Consider the following 20,539-nt stretch of genomic DNA (forward strand, 5'->3'; position numbering starts at 1 on the left):
TGTGGCCCAGATTAAAGGTGTGTACCACCTTGCCTGGATCTGGGACTTGCTTTGTCCGAGGCTAACCTTGAACTCAGAGATCACTTTGTCTTAGTCTCCTGGGATTCATAGCCACTATGCCTCAAGATCTCCATGCCAAGATCCAGGTCAGAAACTTGTATCTCCCAGCCCCAAGATCAGGATCACAGATGAGCCTTCCAAGTCTAGATTGTAGTTCATTCCAGATATAGTCAACTTGACAACCATTATACCTATCATGTGGGTCTCAGATTTCAGGTTTGCTGGCAAGCATCTCTGGCTGATATGCCATCTCACCAACCTAAGGGATTTATCGTTTGGTTACTCAACATGAGATGGAAACAATGCTAAAGGTGCAGAAGAAAATAAGCACCACAGGGCATCCCATCTGAGGGGCCAACAATCATCAAGACTCGTCTAGTATTTGAAGCTCTGCTCAATACACAGGGAAGCAGCCCCGCTCATGGGTGAGGGGATGCATTCGGAGATGTATGCCTTTTCTCTTCACTTTCACCTTTACTAACACCATGAAGGTCAACTTGAGCATGCTCTGTCTGAAATCTAAAGTCCAAAATCTGCAACTTGGCTACCAGCTGTGTTACATATGCAGAAATTCCACAGTAGACCTCTTGGGATGGGTCAGAATGGAAACTGGGCAGCCTAGTGCACAGACTACTCAATATGTCCAAGAGAAAAATTGCCTTTGTAGCCCATCAGCAGACCCAGATTCTGTGTTCAAACACGTGTGACTATAATGCACACGTTTGCCCCATTGATGCTGATGTTGGATACAGAGGCTGATATTGGGAGCTCTGGCCAGTTGGCATGGCCTCCTTGGTAGAGTTTCAGGCTAGGGGAAGACCGTCTCAAAGACAAAATGGAAGGTGATATCTAAGGTTTCCATGCACTGTACCCTGCACACGCACATATGTATATGCACCTACACTCATGAACAGGCGCTCACTAACACGCAAAAAGAAACACAGGAAAAGAAAAAAGAACCCCTCTTTCCTACCTTTGTGTGTTAGAGCCCTTGACTTTGCCATTCAAATAACAGTTCTGAAGTTTCTGAGATGCCCGGCTATGGAAGACTCATGTTAACTTTCTGAGTCAGTGTTTGACTGTTCGCCTGCTGGGTCTGTGGAGGCATCTGCAGAGGGCTCAGGTCCCACATGGAATGTTGTCGCCTGATCAAAGGACGTGTGCAGGCCAAGCTACCCTTGTCTTAGAGGAGATGCTGCCCCTGTGTGAACAAAATGTTTAAAAACTGTGTGTGCGCCTGTGTTTATTTTGGGTAGTCAGTTTCCTGTCAGTTTTTGGGGAGCATTTTAAGCCATGGCATGGTCATCTCAGTGCCGCTGGCCGGCCACAGAGGTGGCACGAATCCCTAGATCAAGTGGTGCACAGACAGTAGCAATGCTGGTAGCATACAGAAAGCAGACAAGACCAAGGGATTGTGCAGGTCAGTTGTAGACTTTGGTGACATGTGTTGTTGCCCAGGTGCTCCTAGATTTTGCTGCTGTGCCAGCTGGATATTAAAATGTGTTTCTGCCCTCCTATTTCTTTTGGGAAACACTACTCAGATCTCAGATGCACTTTACTTTTAAGACTCACTGACTACTGAGGCAGGTATCCTTTCGGCCTAGGATTCTCCAGCAAGCCTCAGGCTAGTGCGGTGCTAATGGGGTGTTAGTACTGGTCACCAGACTAAGGCATCAGACAGGCTGCTAAACACACTTTGAGTGGGCCCCTAATGGTATGATAAGCAAATTTCCTGCCTTGTAAGGCCTGAGCTTTGTGTCCTAACTCTGGGTTACAGAATCTAGACTAACACATTGGCTCTTTCTCACTTAGGGAAGTAGTCACAGCAGAGAGTGGCTTCAAGGCCTGGACTTGCTGGGTTTGATTTGGTGATTCAAGCTTCCTATAGGCAGCCTCTAAATGGTTAATTGCAAACCTGATTAGGTGACCCTTTCACACTCTCTCTGAAGAGAGAAATAGAAGCACATGCCATAGCCATACCCTATAAGACAAGCTTACTGCCATTCTCAACTTTCCTCCTCCCTAACTTACTCCCCTGCATTTTGTCTCATCCAACACTAACTAAATAAGGTCAAAACTACCTCTTGTTTATCTGAGCCCTAGTCTGCAGAGTGGTGACTTATACACAGCAGATCTGGATGTTAGTGTATAGACATGAATTGAACCTCCAGCTCCACCCGTGTGTGTGTGTGTGTGTGTGTGTGTGTGTGTGTGTGTGTGTGTGTGTGTATGCACTTACATGCATTTTCATGTGTGTGCAAGCATGTATGCAGGTTAGAGGTCAATCTTAGCTGCTATCCCTCAGATGCTATCCGCCTTAGTCTTTTTTCTTTTGATTTTTAAATTTATTTGTATGTGTATGGTGTATGTGTGCCAGCTAGTTTTATGTCACTTGACACAGGCTGGAGTTATCCAGGAGAAGTGAACTTCAACTGAGAAGAAACTCTCATAAAATCAAGTCAACCTCGTCGGGGCCTCACGTTTTTATGATGAGTATTTTGTCAATGGAGCCATCTCCAAGCCTAGATTAACTTTTCATGTAGGTGAAAAATCTTTTGAGGTCCCCAATAAGATTCCGAAAACTAAAAGGGCCTGTGCCTTCGCGTTAAGGCAGACACAGGACAGAAGACCCTTTGGTATTTAGGCTGCAGTTCTCTTGCCTCAAATGAAACTTAGTGGGGATTCCTGAGACCAAGCTTTACAGTGTGTCATGCTCTGAATGTGAACTGTCCCCACAGCCTCACATGTTGGTCTCTACTGGTCAGTGCTCCTTTGGGTCTTTGTGTGTCATAGCGTAGCACCCTTCTGCCCTTAGCTCTCTTTGCTTCCAGATCTACCAAGAAGTGAGAAAATTGCCCTGCAAGCTGCCACCACCACCACCTCCACCACCACCACCACCACCACCACCACCACCACCACCTCTACCACCACCACCACCACCACCACCACCACCACCACCACCACCATCACCATCACCATTCCAGCCTCCATGCCTGACCATAATGGACTGTAATCTGAAACTTTAAAATAAACCGCCCCTCCCTCTAGTTGCTTCTGTCACAGTGTCAAGAACATTAACTAACTCAGAGGGTGAGGGCCCAATGGGAGGGGCACTGAAGTCTTTCCCCTGGGGGGGGTGTGAGTATGTGAAAGGTCCTCAAGTACCGGCCACTTTTTTGTTTTAACACAAGATCCCTCATTGACTTTGATCCAGGGATCCCTAAGGATCCTCCTGCCTCTGCCTCCAAAGTTTTAGGATTGTAAGTATCAGCCTTATTGTATGTGTACTGGTGTTTTTCCTGCATGTATGCCTATGTGAAGGTGTCAGATACCCTTGAACCGGAGTTACAGACAGTTTGAGCCACTATGTGAGTACTGGGAATTGAACCCAGGTTCTCTGGTAGAAGAGCCAGAGCTCTTACTACTGAGCCGTTTCTCCAGCCCTTACTCTCCCTCCCCCTTTTCCTGAGTTCTGGGATTGAATTCAGGTTCCAGTGCTTGCCTTTCAAGCATTTCACAAATCTAAGCTACTCCCCGCCACCCCCATTTGAATCTGTATTAGTACAAATTCCTTTCCTTCCATCCAAAGGGCAACTATATCTGAAATGTTTTAGTAAGGACAGGAACTGTGCCTGTAGATCAACCCATGGCTAGCAGAATTCGAGGTATCCTTTTTGAATGATCACATTTTATTAAAAGTATAGGCTTTGAAAAAATAGCAGGTTCATAGTTCACAGCTGAACTGAAATAAAGGCATAGATTTTTCCCATCATGCCCATACGCACATGTAGCCTGTCTAACATTACCCTCTTAATGCCAGAAGAGACCATTTCTTACAATTGGGGGGTCACAGGGGTTTACTATGGGTGGTCTGTGCTTAGTGGCTTTTGACAAGGGTACACTGTCAGGTGTCTACCGTAGTGCCCACTGATCAGCCCTTGCCTTAAATGTCTGCTCTGTTAATTCATCTCTCCCCCTTCAAGTTCAGACACCATTCACTGTTGACATGCTCTAGCTTTTTCAAAATGACACATGACTGGACTCATGCAACATCTTTCAGACAGTTAATTTTGGGAGTTACCTTGCCTGGGTCAGGAGATGTCTAGAGAACTGGGGGTGTCTGTGAGTATTTCCGCAGTATAGGTCAAAGGGTAGGAAAGACCTACTTCTGCATAAATGGCACGTGGACGTTAACCATGGCTGTCAACCTGGCACACCTAGGAAGAAGAACCCTGGATCGAGGAACTGCCTCCATCCGTTTGGCCTGTAGCTATGTCTGCAGGGACATTTTCTTGATTTTTAGAAGGAAGGCCCCCACCATTACTCGACAGGTGGGCTGAGCAGGTGGAAGTGGCATGCAGGTGGTGCAGGCCTTTAACCCACTTTAATCTTAGCACCTGGGAGGCAGAGACAGGTGGATCTCTGAGTTCGAAGCCAGCCTGGTCTACAAAGGGAGTTGCAAAAGAAAAACAAACAAACAACAACAGAACAACAGAAAGGAAGAGAGAGAGAGAGAGAGAGAGAGAGAGAGAGAGAGAGAGAGAGAGAGAGAGAGAGAGATGCAGCTAGCAGGGGATCAGGCCACAAGCCAGCAGGGGAGCAGACCAGTAAGCAGTTTTTTCTCATGGTGGCTGCTGCAGTTCCTACCATGGCTTCTCTGGATGATGGATTGTAACCTGTAAGCCAAATAAACCCTTTCTTCCCCTGCAGTTGCTTCTGGTCAATATGTCATCCTGGCAACTGATGAACCAGTCTGCCTCCATCTTGTGCTTGAAATCCATCTGACAGTAAAGGTAGGTAGGCTCATCCTTGTTTGTGTGTAAACCTCTGTTTCTTAAGGATTGGGCTATGCTGTGCCCCACTTGTGACCTGAACTACACATGGCTCTGTACTGCCTGTTCCTGGAAATGGCAGCCAAGTTATAACCATCCTGTGACCCCTACCTTTGCTTCAAAAGGTTATGACTACCAGTCGTTATGACGACCTTGTCAGGGCCACCTTGCAACCATGTCCCTGTTTCAGGAGTTGTTATGACTGCCTTATGCTTGTGTTCTGTTTCTGTGACCCTGCCTATGTTGCCCACCAAATCCCCCTATGTCTGAACTATAAAAACCTTGTCTTCCTTATGTCTAAATCTGGCCACCCATGTACAAGAATGAAAATGTTTGCTTTAATTAGTTGCTTGTTTTAATTTGGCCATGATGACTTGGGTCAGTGGTCTTTCTTCTCACACCTTTGGGGTTAACTTCAACAGTGAAGCACACTGGGACAGGTGCCATCAGACCAGTCCCAACAAGAATACAAAGGAGAGGAAAACGCTCCTAATACAGGTACTGGTCCCCTCGCTTGCTGTGGACATCAGACTTGGATTCTTCTGCCTTTAGAATTTGATTTGTTGCCATTTGGGGATTCTTGGGCCTCTGAATCTCTCCCTCATTCGTTCTGCCTCCCTCCCTGAGCCCTCACCCTCACAGTCTTACTCTCTACTCCGGGCTGTCTTTGAACTCATGATTTTCCTACTGTCATTAGAGTGGTTAAAAATTCAGTACTCTGTGGCAAATGCTGCATGGCTAAGAGGATGTTTTGGGCAGTCTGTTCATTTGAGGGAAGCCACAGCTGAAAAGGAGGTCACTGTGGAAAGACTAGAAATCTTCAAAGCGACCCACCCTGTCCTTGTGGACAGAGAAGAGGAAGCGGGGGAGAAGACGGGCTGACTACTCTCAGTCACTCAGTTGCCAACTGCTCATAGAGCGTGGCACCGTGTTTGTGTGGAGAGGACAATTTCTGGTAAAAATAGAAAAAAAAAGTTTTTTGAAAACAGTTAAAGCTCTTTAAGAACAACTGTGGGGAGTTTTAATCACAGGGTGGTGGTTTCTTTTCTGAAAGAAGAAACAGACATTTCCATTTTGTAGTCAGTGGGTTTAGAGGCCTGAGTCCTTCAGTCAGTGTGGAACATGCCAGCCAGTGGAATCGTAACACCATGGAAATCGTGAGCTGATAACGTAACATTCTCACTTAAAAAGCAAGTGTTCCTGTGATTGTTTCCCCCTCAGAAGCTTAGATCATTGCTGCATTTAGAAAGAAGAAAGTAAAAATATCAGACATAATTTTTACTGTTGTCATAGAAATAGAAATCTTATTATAGGCTAGATTTCTTAAGATGGTTAAGTGTTTTTTTTAAAGAGGAATAACCATCACCCTTTAGAGATAGAAAAAGCAGCTTGCAAATTTATTTAAAAAGTGGTGCAGGGAGCAGGGCCAGCAGTTTTGAGCACTGGCTACTCTTACAGAGGACCCAGATTCTGTTCTCAGCACTATAAAACACTCCGCAGCTTCCGAGGACTCCAGTGGACACTATGTTTGTGGTGCATGCATACACACAGGCAGAACATGCATGCACATAAAATAAATGTAAGTATTATAAAAATTATAAACAATTATGCTTTGCCTATGAGAGTTTTAGAGGACATGCTGACTAAATTGTAAGGTTCTAAGTTTCTTTGTGAATTATATTTATTGGTTAAAATCTTTTTATAGTTCATTGACCAATTAGATATCTCATAAAGATTTACTGACTGAGTTCTGAGATGTTTGAAGTAAAAATATGCATTAATCACTTAAAAATATCACACACAAGCAGAGACTAATTAAGATGATAAAGATATTATTCTTAAAAAAAAAAAAAGATGAGTGCCCCTTTAGTGGCCATTGCTGGATTGCAGCTGCCAAGATGTTCAATCCCTTCGGGACTTCTGACCAAAGCAAGAACTGCAAACAGCATTTCAATGCACCTTCTCACATTTGGAGGAAGATTATGTCTTCCCCTCTTTCCAAAGAACTGAGACAGAAGTACATCACTTGGTCTATGTTCATTCGAAAGGATGATAAAGTTCAGGTTGTTCGAGGACACTACAAAGGCCAGCAGATTGGCAAAGCGGTCCAAGTGTGCAGGAAGAAACACATCCTCTATGACATATTTCATGGACATCAAGCAAGTCCAGTGAGAGAAGGTTAATGGCACAACTGTCTGTGTGGGCATCCGTCTGACCAAGGTGGGTATCACCAGGCCAAAGCTGGACAAGGACTGCAAGAAGATTCTGGAGAGGAAAGCCAAGTCCTGACAAGTAGGGAAGGAGAGGGTTAACTACAAGGAAGAAACGACGGAGAACACGCAGGAGTAGAGACATCTCATGCACGGCTTTCATTAAAGACTGCTTAGGTAGAAAAAAAGATGAATGTGGACATTAGGTGCAAAAACAATGACTTAATGGCCTTTTCTCTTGCAGCTGACAGCATTATGTTTTGGATTAAGGGGCAAATCATGTCATATAAAAATACTCAGAAAATATGTTCAATGTGACAATCAGACCAACAGACAGACAAATGCTGACTAAATTTAATATCTATTCAGGGCTAGGAGGCCATGGAGGGTGTCAGTTGTGACTAAAATGTATTGAATAGATGGACTCCTGGTTAGATTAGCTCATCATGCTAATTATGAATCTATGTGGGGGAATGGGAACCCTCTTCCAAAGCGATTTTTCCACTTAGGCTGACAGTGTTCCAAGTGGAGCTCTTTCTTCTGCAGCCACCCTTGCGTGGAGGGCAGCATCTTCTCGGATGGGACCATCATCATGAGCATGTGGAACATGTGTCATGCTGTGTATCCTTCCCTTAGAGATGCACGAATGCTGTTTCCTCTCTATAGATTTTCACTGGCAAATCAACATGCTTTGGTGGTGGCTACTAGTCACTTCTGCCTCATGATGCTTCTGCAGAAGTCAGCACAGAGGACAGGTTTCCCAAAAGACACTGCAGCCAACATCTCCTTTCCCTGTGAGATTTCCCTTTGGGGATGCCTTTTGCTCCTGTTGCATGATTGCAGTTGCGACCCCCCCGCCCCCGTTATCTCTTTATCAGTGTCTTCCTCTTAGCATCTGGGTTCTGCTACCTCTAGTGACATCATCTGTCACCCTGTCCCTTGTGAGATTTCAGTTCAGCGACTCTGCTGTTCACCCTCCCCACATCTCAGTCTCCTCATTGAAAACTGGAGGAAATATCAGTGAGGTCAATGAACACTGAAAGGATGCAGTGTAGGTCTCACCTGTAACGTGAGCCATGGTCTCTGTGATCACAGAGACGTGTCAGAGCTAGACCTGTTTCCATTCCACTTTCTTCTTTTCTCAGATAAATTCTTAGACATCTTCGCAAATATGCTTTCCCGTCATCCAGCTAATCTATTTTATGTACGTGAATGCAGAACATATATAAAGGTGGGAGATTAATTTCCATGTGTAGATTTTGGAACAGATTTCAATTTAAACGCAGCTTCAACTGTATTAATAGAAACAGTGTATTTAGGAGTCTGCATCCGTCACTCTAACAAAATGCATGACTTGGTTGATTTAAAGGAGGAAAGATTTACTTTGGCTCCTGCTTTCAAGGATCCCTTTCTGTGGTTGGTTGGCTGCGTGGCTTTCAGCCTAGGACAAGCCAGAAACATCATATGGAAGAACACAGTAGAGGAAAACTGATTAGTTATGGTAGCCAGGAAACAGAGAGCACTAGAAAGAGTAAGAGACTTGGGGTATGGGACCTAGGAACATGCTGTCCCCTTCATAGGCAAATGCCTCCAGAGACCTACTTCCTGCAGCTAGGCCCCACCTCCCAAGGTCCCAGTTCAGCTCATTAAAGGACTGATTAACCATTGACGAAGGCAGCTCCCTCATAATCCAATGGTATCTCAACTGGCAACAAAGCCTTGGAGGTTGGAAGGGGACACTCCATATCACTTTACACAGCATCAGAACATTTTATAAGATGTTACGGTTAGTGCTAATTGTCAACTTGACAAAATCTAGTATCACTCCAGAGACAGGCCTCTGGGTGTGCCTATGGGGGATTATCTTGATTATGCTCTTTAAGGTGGGAAGACACGCCCAAGGTGGGCGGCACCATTCCTAGGCCAGGATCCTGGATTGTATGAATGGAGGAAAGGGGAGCTGAGCAGCAGCCTGTGTTCATCCCTCTCTGCTTTCCGATTGTAAATGCCCTGTGACAAAGGAGCTCCTGCTCCTTGACTTCTTGCCATGATAGTGCCTTTGAACTGTGAACCAGAAGGAACAGGAAAGGAAATTAAGACACTGCAAGGCAAGGTGGGTATACTGTGAGGAGAGTGCACACGGGAGGTGTGACCCCCTACTGTGTGCCTGGATTGTCCTTAGCTAGAAATGTTCTCTCATTCCTATGCTCATGCCCATGACTGCTTACTCTTCTCTGGCTGTCAATATTTCTCCCTTTGTCATGAATTACAATTCACATCTTTACCAGTACAGGGTCTTTGTGAAATCCAAGACTGTTCTCTTTTGTGGGCAAATACTCAATGCTCAAGCTGATGAGACTGCTTAGTTGAGTTAGCCTAGCTGAGTGAGGGCAGCTGGGTAAGAAAGCCTGGGCTAATTCTGTTCTCCGATTTCCTTAGCCATTCTTAGTGCTGGTGATCAGTGACTAGAAGAATTCTGCATTCGGTTCTTCCCAGGACATAGCATGAACATTGATCTTCATTGGCAAACTGATGGGATTTAGAGTCATCTATAAACATGCCTCTGGATGTGTGTGAGAGGGTGTTTCTAGAGAAGGTTAACTGAGCAGAGAAGACTTGCCTTGATTCACCTTTTCATGGGCTGGAGTTCTGGACTAAAGGGAGAAAGAAAGCTGAGCAGGAGCATTCATCTCTCTCTCCTTCCTGACTGTGGGGTGCATGTGACCAAAAGCTTCACACTCCTGATGCTGTGCCTTCCCTGCGTGCTGCACTGGACCCTCAAACTACAGCCAAAGTAGATCCTTCCCTAAGTTGCTTTTATTAAGCATTTGCTCACAATGAGACAGTGATGAATGTGCCTGCTGTTGAAATGCTTAGGTTCTTGGCTGTGGGGTACATGGTCCCCAGGACCTTGTGTTTGGGGTACATGGGCCCCAGGACCTTGTGTGTGGGTACATGGGCCCCAGGACCTTGTGTTTGGGGTACATGGGCCCCAGGACCTTGTGTGTGGGTACATGGGCCCCAGGACCTTGTGTTTGGGGTACATGGTCCCCAGGACCTTGTTGTGGGTACATGGTCCTCAGGACCTTGTGTTTGGGGTACATGGTCCCCAGGATCTTGTGTTTGGGGTACATGGTCCCCAGGACCTTGTTGTGGGTACATGGTCCTCAGGACCTTGTGTTTGGGGTACATGGTCCCCAGGACCTTGTGTTTGGGGTACATGGGCCCCAGGACCTGGCGTTCTGATTCTGAGCCTGGCTTGGTCCACAGGCTTCAGAATGTTCATTAGTCTGTCTTCACTTTGTAGACTCCAGGCTTCTGAGTGTCCTTCAGCGTTCATTCAAGGGATTGTGGGTGCTGTTAGCCTCCTGTGACAGTGTTTTCTTCTCTCCTATACTAATTGTCCTCCTATCCTCTGTGTTGTCTGTGACCATGGCCTTCCTTACAATGCAGGGTTAGAGTACGTTTTCAGTGGATTAAATCCCACCATGGTAGGACTGCACAATATCTTTTTGATAATGCCACAGATGTGCAGCACCTTGTGTGGTAGGGTATGTGACAGCCAGAGTCATCAGGGGACACTTAGATCTATTTCACTGGGGACAGGGACTGGTGGCAGTGGTGGAAGTAACTGGCTTAGCACTGGACTCTCTTTCAGAAAAACTTGGTTGTCCACATAGTCAAACTTGCTGTTCTCTCTTTCTCTCTCTTATGGTAGGAGTGTTTGCCTGAATGCAAGTATGCATAACATGTGCATGTTTGGTGCCAGAACAGAGGGTCAGATATCCTGGAACTAGAATTACAGGTGGTCGTGAGCTACCATGGGTGAGCCAGGAACCAAATTCAGAACCTCTGCAAGAGCATTCTCTTAACCATTGAGCTCTTCTCTAGCCCCATGCGATATTGTTTAAAAACAAACTATATTTTCTAACTCGTAACTCCTATCTTTTCATCACTTGTGTGCTTTAAAGAAAAAGTTCTAGTGTAGCTTACTTGCTGCCCATATTTATTTCCTGTTCTATAATGTTTTTTCCTATGGAACATTTGTTAAGATGAAGAGCTCTCTGAGTACTCGGGACAGAGGACTACAAGGCACCTGCAGTAAAATGGGTTGCACTGTGGATGTTCTCATAGTAACCAGTGGGCATTTAATAAAGGCTTCTGAATATGAAATGAGCAAGCGTTAACCCATCTGCTTCCCGTGGGAGCACAGCGTGCATGCAGCACCCATGTGGAGGCTCGTGTGACTGAGTCTAGAAGACTTGCCTCGTTCTGAGGGCATCCATCCTACACGTCTCAGAAAGTGCGTTTTTTTATTTTCACAGACAGAAAACAAAGTATATTTTATTTACCAGTTTTTACTTTGTTTCATTGGGTTAAAATGATTAATTTTAAAATGAAAATGTTTAAATATTGTATTGAATATCAAGTATAAGAGAATGAAGATAATGAAGACAAGTTAAGTGGAGGGCGGGGAACGGGGCACTGCCAGTTCCTGAAACATCTGGGAGGTTTGGTGCGAGGTTGGCTGCATTGTCTCTTCCTGCCTTTGAATTAAGCACTAGCTCCTAGAATCCTGTGGAGCCAGGAGAGGCTTAAAATGCAACTAGCATTGAGAGTCTGGTAGAAACCCCATATTCAGGTAAGGTTTTGGTATTGATGTTTTCAATTCTGAAGGAGAACCACCAATTCACCTTAGACTCCCCCAACCCCAGTCCTGCTATTTTTAGAGGGGGGGGGTAGAAAATTATCCATTTTCATGAAAAGTTCTGAAGTTTTATGCTGAAAGTTGCATTTGTCCTTTCAGGAATGGTAATTTGGTCTGATGCAATTTAAAGCATGAGACTGATAACTTAAAAATATGTTTATTCTAGACGCACAAACTTGAGATAAATTATGAGTTACTGTACACCCTTTATCCCGAAATGACAAGGCTTTAATTTCTGAGTCCATAGTTAACATTTTTCCTGTGTGTACTGACAGCTCTCTTCCCAGCTCTGAGGAGGAAACCCATGGAGAGTTCCTGCGTCTGCTTTCCTCTACCTGCCCTGTGGTCTGTCAACATCCTCCCTGCTCCTCAATGGGCAAAGGTGAGATCCTTCAGCCATGGGTTAGATACCCACAAGCAGGCCCAGCCACTGCTTTTAGGCATCAGACACAGACACAGTTAGTAGGAGGGCCAGAGTGGTGAGCTGCAGGCTGTGAGGCTGACTGGTTCCGCACTGGCCGAGGGCCTGGAAGTTGCTCTTCCTCTCTCAGGAAGTCGCTGATTTGTGCTGAAAGATAATGGAGACAGATTCTGGGAGGAGGCCTGGGAGGAAAGGGCTACTTGCCTCCCTGTGCAGTCAGGGCTGTGTGTTTTCTTTGCAGATTGTCACCAGACTGATCTGTTTGAACTCTCTGGATGTTACAGTCATGGGAGAAAGGGTGACCAATGTCACGAGTTGTCATTTAGAACTGGAACTGTGTGAACCTTTGCTTGTTGCCTCTCTGTAGAAGTGAATTACATCATCATCATCATCATCACCACCACCACCACCACCATCACCACCACTACCACCACCATCATCACCACCACCATCATCATCGTCATCTCCATCATCATCATCACCATCACCACCACCACCACCACCACCACCACCACCACCACCACCACCACCACCATCATCATCATCATCATCATCATCATCATCATTTTAGGAGACAGAATTTAGCTCAGGTGAGTTCAAACTCATGATCCCCTTGCCTCAACCTACCAAATACTGGGGCTACAGATGTGTGCCACCGTTCCTGGCTTAGAACACTACCGTTCACTTGGAAGTTAATTGTATGCATTGTTTGCTTTGGGGGCAGATTTGACATGGACACCATGATGGACCTAAAAGAAGAAGATATAGCAGTGTCCTTAGAGCCCTTTCTAAAAAAGCAATTAAAAGCTCCATCAAACACCCAACTCAGCTAGAGTGTAAATGGAAATTTAAATGTAAAGTGGTGACTTTTCAGAATGGTTAGGCAGTTCCTCTTCTAATGGAACTCTTTACATTTTATGAATGAGTTTGAAATACCATATGATAGATAAGCATGAAGGGGAAGTGTTCATTGGGGCAGGTTTGCAGTAACAGGCTCGTGTCTTATCTCAGACTCCTGATCACACCCCGTCTGCTAGAGGATTTCTCATAGCCCCCTTGCTTCCCATGTGTTCCCCCCTTTTCTCATTCTTGTTACCTAATTTTCTCCTTTTGCTTCTTTTTTTTAAAGAATATTTTATATGTATGGGTGTTTTGTCTGCATGTCTGTCTATATACCACAAGTGTACCCTGAAATCCAGAAGAGAGTGTCAAATCCCCTAAAAGTGGAGTAACATGGCTGTGAGCTGCCATGTGAGCCGTCATGTGGGTGCTAGGAATTGAACCGGGTCCTCTAGGAGGGCTGCCAGTGGCCCTAACCAGTAGCTCCTCTAAGTTTTTAACGTTTCTTCTGCTTTCTGTAGGTTCTGATCTATGTGTCTTCTCGATTGACTGACTGTTGGGTAAGGCTGTCACACTCAGAGCCAAGAGCATGGTAGTTATCCTGCCACTTCACAGTTCAGTGTAGAAGTGGAATGAAAATCCTGTGGTCTGATTAGGAGTTGACATGAGTTAATTAATTAATTTTGTGAAAGGGAGGAAAAAGAAATAATGGAATAAGACATTTTCTTACTTAAAGCATTTGTACAAGACTATGAATCCAAGTACATAGAGACCCATATAGACATGCAGACACACAGACATATACATATAGATGCAGACCACAACACACACAGGCATATATAGAGGCACACAGAGACATACTAGGCACACATGCAAATATACATGTATGCAGATACACATGCATGAGTTTTTTGATCATAAAAAAGGGTTTTTTTCTGGTCATAGTGTACACTCTGTGTGCAAAAGGCTGGAGTACAGCCTTCATATTCATCAACTAACACCAGGCTAGAATGGCAGATGGCTCCTGAGGTCTCGGGCTGCCCAGGTGGATAGGTGCTCTGACTAGGACATTATAGAGCACAGCCCTACAATTTGGATCGTCTGTGAGACTTGTTCACGATTAGACCCTTGAGCTGACACCAGGGTGGACTCATCCTTTATGACTGTGATTGGGATGAAGGCCTGTTGTCCGTATGCTGAGTTATGATCTTATTAGGAGATAGTGCTCTGTCTGGATCATACTCAGCTCCGAAGACGGGCTGCATCACTCAGGCCATTCCCCTCTATCACTCAGCCTGCTCACCCCATGCTTCCTGTGATTGCTCTTTCACGGACTGTGTACAGCTTTTTTGTACACGAGTTCACTGACAATCATTAGCTGTAAGGAGTCTTCAGCTCAGGCTCCAGAATGGAGTAGATTGGCAGGCCAAGTGTACTTCTTAATGCCTGACCCTGGCCAGTGCCTTGTTAATAAGTTTGCCCAATCTGGAACTCTGAGCTAACTGATTGCCCTCTGGCCTTCTGAATAATTTACTCAGTGAGGTTATAAAATGATCAATAACATTTAATCCAACAGTCAGCAGCATATAATGTCACATGTTACATGTACATTAGAAATGTTACAGGTAGAAAGGAAGCTTGAGAGCACTGGCAGTATCTATTTACACACTGTGAATGCCTGTGTGTGTTTGTGACTGTATGTGCACCTATGTGTCTGATGCATGTGTATGTGTATATGCATATATGTGTCTATGTAAATGTATATATTTAGCATGTGTGTGTACCTGTGCATTTGGATACATCTGTACATGTGTATGTCTATGTATGTGTGTGTATTATGTATGTAGATATGCATGACTATGTACATGTATATATGTGTGTTTGTATACATATGTGTACATTTATATATATATGTGTGCTTGTATATCTGTATATGTGTTTTTGTTTATGTGTGCATGCATGTGTGTTTTTCTCTCTCTATGGTATATATGTATACATAGATGTATGTTGTATACATATATGTGTGCATGACAGTATACAGGTGTGTAAAGGTGTGGGTCCTCTTGCTCTATGGGTCTGATTTCTCAAAGGTTACAGGAAGAAAGTGTACACATAGCTTAAGGGGATAATTTATACTTAAAAGTAAAGTCAGGCATGTGAGCAGAGTACATGGGTATCTTGCCAGTTCTCTAAGTCTCCAGTTTTCTGGAAAGCACGGCAGGACCGTGTTGCCTCAGTGGCCTACAGCAGAGTTTTCAGTGCTTTGCTCACTCTGTGCGCAAACGTCATGATGTTAGTGGCTGCCTGGGTTGTAGAGTGCCTGGGCTGAACAGGGCTCAGCCTGTGCTTTCGATAGCACTGTGAATTCGCTTCTGTGTTTCATAGCAAAGTTGGAGACTGATTCTACTTTCCGAGGCAAATGCTAGACTCCAGGGTTCCTGAAAGGGGCACGAGAAAGATGAAATTAATAAAAGCCATTTTCCTCAAAAGTTGGTTGGCCCTTGGAACTTTAAGGATTCAAGAATCAATGAATCCCCGAAGAAATACAGCAGTTACTGATGGACTCCTGCTTTGTTTTGTTTTACTTTGTTTTGTTTTGAGACAGGATAGCCTCCAGCTTGCTGCATGGTCAAGAATCATTTTGTACCCCTGATCCTCCTGCTTCCACTTCAAAGGACTGCGATAACAAGGCTGATATTGTGGCTTTTCTACCTGCCTTTGTGGCTTTTATAACAATGTGAGTTTTGAATGTGACCCCATATCTACAGGCTACCAGTGTTTCAGCATAAATTATCAACAGCAGACAGAGAGCCCCATGGGCATCGCCCTGCAGCCAGTCACCTCCCTGAAGGCAGCCACCTCCCTGCAGCCACCTCCCTTCAGCCCAGCCCTACTTTTGTTCTGGGTCCCAGCTTCTTTTCTGAAGAGGAGCTGCCAAGAAAAGAAAGGATTGCAATTGTTTTATAAGGAGAAGCTTCTTCTTTCCACTCTGTATCACACTGCTGGGAAGAAAACAAGAGTGTGCCGCTATCACAGGCTGCAGGTGATGGTTTGGTGACTCAGCTGCATTCTCTAAGGCACATAAGACTTAGCATGCTGGTGTTAAAGTATCTAGGCTAATCTTCATAACTAGGAGTAGAAAAGCACGGTTGGGTAAACCACTGGCACCAGATGATTATAAATGGGCAAGGAATTTTCAGCTGGGTATAAAAATCCCTATCTGCACATGCTATTTATTATATATTCAAAATGTTTTCACACACAAAACCTCTGAGGTAGATGGAACAGAAGCTGCACTTGTTTATAGAGAGTCTGGAGGAACTTCTTACATGGTTCCACTACCATCAGTATCACTGGTACTGGGATGGGGACCAGGATCTGACATCTCTCAGTGCATCCTGCACCTGGCTGTCTTTGGCTAAGTCAAGGGCTCCTCTCTTCCTTTGTCTTGATCTAAGCCATGGTGTTGTCTGCAGCTCAGGACAACACCAGTTTCCTCTCTCCTCCATGGCAGTCTTATGTAGGGCAGAATGAAGATTCTTTTCATAAGACAAGTGCAATCCCCTGTTTTCTTAGCCCACTCCCACTCAGACAAGAAGCTGGGATTCAGGGATAAAGTAGGGCTGGGCTGGTCTAGCCTGTGGTAGCTTAGCAGGTAGAAGGCTTGTCTGGTATGCACAAAGTTCTGGGCCCCTTTAGACCCAGAAACTGAGTGTGACACAGACCTGTGAGTCTAGCAGTTGGAAGAAGGAGCCTGGTGGATCCAGAACTTCAAAGCCAGCCTGGAGTACAGAAGATTCTAGTTCAAAAAAAGTAAACATTAAAATGAAAAATTAGGACTAGGCTGTATGCCAGGCGTTCTTTCTGCTCCATCACAGTAACTAAAATCATTGTCAAGAGCAACAAAATCAATTCTGTTTGAAAATCAATTACAGCCACTTCTGGCTTCCCTTAGCTGGCTAGAAGTGATGGGCTTTATGTAGAAGACTTGTCTCCTTGGAATGAACAAAGGCAGGTGTCCCTTCTTCTCACTGGAGTGGAGCACCAAAGGCTGAGATACAAGGTGGTTGTGGAGGAGCATTAGAGACAGGGCAGCAGACATGCCTGGGCCATGAGAGGTCGTACAGGGGACATTGCTTACAGAACTATAGCATCGGCCTCTTTGTTAGAAAAAATACCAGTAAATTGGTCATATAGGTATCCAGGGTTCTCAGCAATGGTTTCTATGGAGATTTGGGGAGGACTGAAGATGAGTGAGCCAATTTTTCCTCAGTTTTCATTGGAAACGGAGGCAGATCGACACAGAAGTCATCTACCCTTCCACAGGCATGAGATAATGATGTCAACTTTAGCATTTGGTACTTGTCTCTGCCTGAATTGTGAGAAGGTCACAGATATCTGTTGGATGTGTTTGACCTTCTGGTGGAGTCTCAGAGGTCTGGGTGACTTTGAGTGATTTCTTCCTCTTACAAAAAAGAGACAGTAAGCCATAGTTTACTCTCCTGGAAGCTGAGGACGGGACCCAGTAGTCAAAGTTCATAGCTTGTCAAAATGGCTGAATTAACAAAAAGAAAGATGTGTGTCTTAGTTAGGGTTTTACTGCTGTGAACAGACACCATGACCAAAGCAACTCTTATAAGAACAACATTTACTTGAGACTGGCTCACAGGTTCAGAGGTTCAGTAAATTATCATCAAGGAAGGAACATGACAGCATCCAGGCAGGCATAGCGCAGGAGGACCTGAGAGTTATCCATCTTTATCTGAAGGCTTCTAGCAGAATGCTGGTTTCCAGGCAGCTAGGATGAGGGTCTTAAAGCCCACACCCACAGTGACACACCTACTCCAACAGGGTCACACCTTCTCCAACAGGGCCAGACCTTATAATAGTGCCACTCCCTGGGCTGAGCACATACAAATCATCACAGTGTGCTTGGTGTTTGGCTATAGTTGCTTGACCCTGACTCTTTGGCCCATGTTGAGAGGCAACAGTGGTGGTGATATGGAGAGAGGGGATGCTTACCTCATGGTGGCCAAGAAAGGAAAGAGGGATGGAGGAGAGGAAACTAGGACTAGGGTATTAAAGGCCTACTCAATGACATGCCCATGATGACCTAGCTTCCCTTCACTGGGTCCCACCTCCTACAGGTTCCACAGATCAAGACGTTAACATGTGGGCCATTGGTGAGCATTTATGATCCAAACTATAATAGTATCTCCAAAAGGGCTTTTGGATTTAAGAAACTGGAAGATCAGACACAAACTGTTCAACCTTTCCTATTGCCTTCTTCTCTGTGCCATTTTTACCACAAAGGAATCAAGGATCCAGGCATGGTGTCTAACATACCAAGGCTAAATACCATGAGTTCACAGCTATAGGCTGACTGTCAACCACCCACGGTACCAGTAAAGACAGGAATCTATTACACACTGAGCAGGGAAAGGCCACTGTTCTGACAGTTATGAGGAAAATGTACCCCTTGATCTCAGAGTCAGAGAATGCCAAGGTGGCAGGTTTGCTGAGGGCTGGCAGCAGACTGACCAGGCCAGTCACCAGTGACTTTCAGAATGTGGTGTGATAGGAAGGTGGGGTTGCCATGATTACAAGCTGGGACTAAGTGGCACTGATGGCTACATCTTGAGTGTCTTGGAATGCATACAATTCTAACCTTGGGGACACAGAGATTTTCCTGAACACTTAGACATTTGGTTAGCAGCACCTTTCATCTGGTTGTGAGTCAGGAAGTCAGACAGAAAAGAAAAATGATTAAGAAAATTGAACACATCAAGTGGTTTCCTTCATTTTCCATTTTATTTCCTAATACAGTTTCTCAATGAGGAGCCAAGTGGATGGTGAGAGGGTGCACAGTGGGTAAAACAGCCTTCCACGAGGATTTCTGACAGTTCAAAAGCTGGCATCAACCACAGAACTGTTCAACTTTATCAATAAAATGTATAACACCGAAGTAACAATGGACTTGATGCAAATGAGCAGCGGTGACAACCAGCAGTATCATCAGGTGATAGGCAGAAGGCTCTTCACAATTATGGGCCAACTTAAAAACAAGGACTAGCTTTCTCCCTCCTCCTCATGCATGCTGTACTATGTGCTCTGCAGAACATCTGATACCCAACTCAACACTTCCAGGGATCAAATGATTACCCCACTGAAGGATTAAGAGACACCCTATCCCCTTGGCTTGGATATTGGAATTTTCATCAAAATGACCTTGGGTGTGTTGAGAAGGATCAGGTTTTAAACATCTCACCTTGAGAAACAACCAGAGGCCCCCTGGGGAAGGGCTCCCTTCCAGACCTCCAGCAGAGCCATAAACTTTCCCAAGTTTATCTCATGGGATTAACCCCTGGATAGGCACAGCATAGGATTGAGGGGTCTTCTGTGACAGGATGGGGGGAAGTACTCTCAGTCAGATTGCCGTCTTTTCCAAGGCTCTGTATGTGTGGACTTGGAATTCTTTCCCCCCCCCTTATCCAACAACCTGAGGGAAGGAGCAGAGGCTGTCCTGTCTGTCCTGTGTGATTTCAATTTTCCTTTTGAGATGGGGTCTGGAATAGGTAGTGGAGGATGACCTCTGATTCCTGATCAGCCTGCCTTTACCTCCCAAGTATGTGATGGATTATTTTAAGGAGTACCATCCATACATAGAGACAAGAGAATAGATTTTTGGGATTGGATAAATTTCTGGGGAAGTCTTAGTAGGGGGAAAGGAGGAGAGAATCACAGGTTGGTTCTCTTGTAGGATTCTTTGTTTCTTTTTTGAACAAAGTCTCACTATGTCGCTCTGGCTGTTCTGAAATGCAATATGTAGACCAGGCTGTCCTGGAACTTAGCGAGCTCTGCCTGCTCTGCTCACAAGTGCTCTATCATTTGACTGCCTAGGAGTATTTTAAAATAACGTCAACAATCGCCTCATAGAACTAGAGATGTCTAAAACCTGTGGTGGAATTTGCCAGGAATTCCCTTCTGGGCAAAATTGGAAAGATGTTCCACTGTTTTTTGTTCATACCCCAAAGGGTATGTTTCTTTACACTTTAAAATTTTCCAGTAGCCATTTTCAGTTCTTTGTTTTGAGACAGAGTGATTCTATGTAGCTCAGGCCAACCTGGAACTTGTGGTGAGCTTCCTGCCTAAGCCTCCCTAATTCTTCCATTACTGGAGTGTGCCACCATGCCTGGCCATGTTGAGTTCTTAAGCCAGGTCACAGGGAAAGCTCTCTTTCCCACTGAGTATGAGGAACCGAAAGAGGATTGTGATCAGTGTGATGAAACCTGACCAGTGGGATTCACAAGTGATCACAGATTCAGCCATAGGTTCCCATCCAGCCACTGCCACCGTTCATTCCCATAGCTACCTGCTGGAGGGTTATCTTTATGCTAGACAGTTATTTACGTTGTTGATGGATCGTTTTTTTCTTATTTGTGAGATCACATAGGTGAAAATCCCTCCA

The 20,539-nt window shown here is 44.9% G+C and overlaps 1 pseudogene; it reads left to right on the plus strand.

The window, feature by feature from the left end:
* Positions 1 to 6,790: 6,790 nt before the first annotated feature.
* On the plus strand, positions 6,791 to 7,241 carry LOC108350000 (60S ribosomal protein L26 pseudogene; annotated as a pseudogene).
* Positions 7,242 to 20,539: the final 13,298 nt, after the last annotated feature.

This window comes from Rattus norvegicus, chromosome 2, assembly GCF_036323735.1.
Source record: "Rattus norvegicus strain BN/NHsdMcwi chromosome 2, GRCr8, whole genome shotgun sequence".
NCBI lineage: Eukaryota > Metazoa > Chordata > Mammalia > Rodentia > Muridae > Rattus > Rattus norvegicus.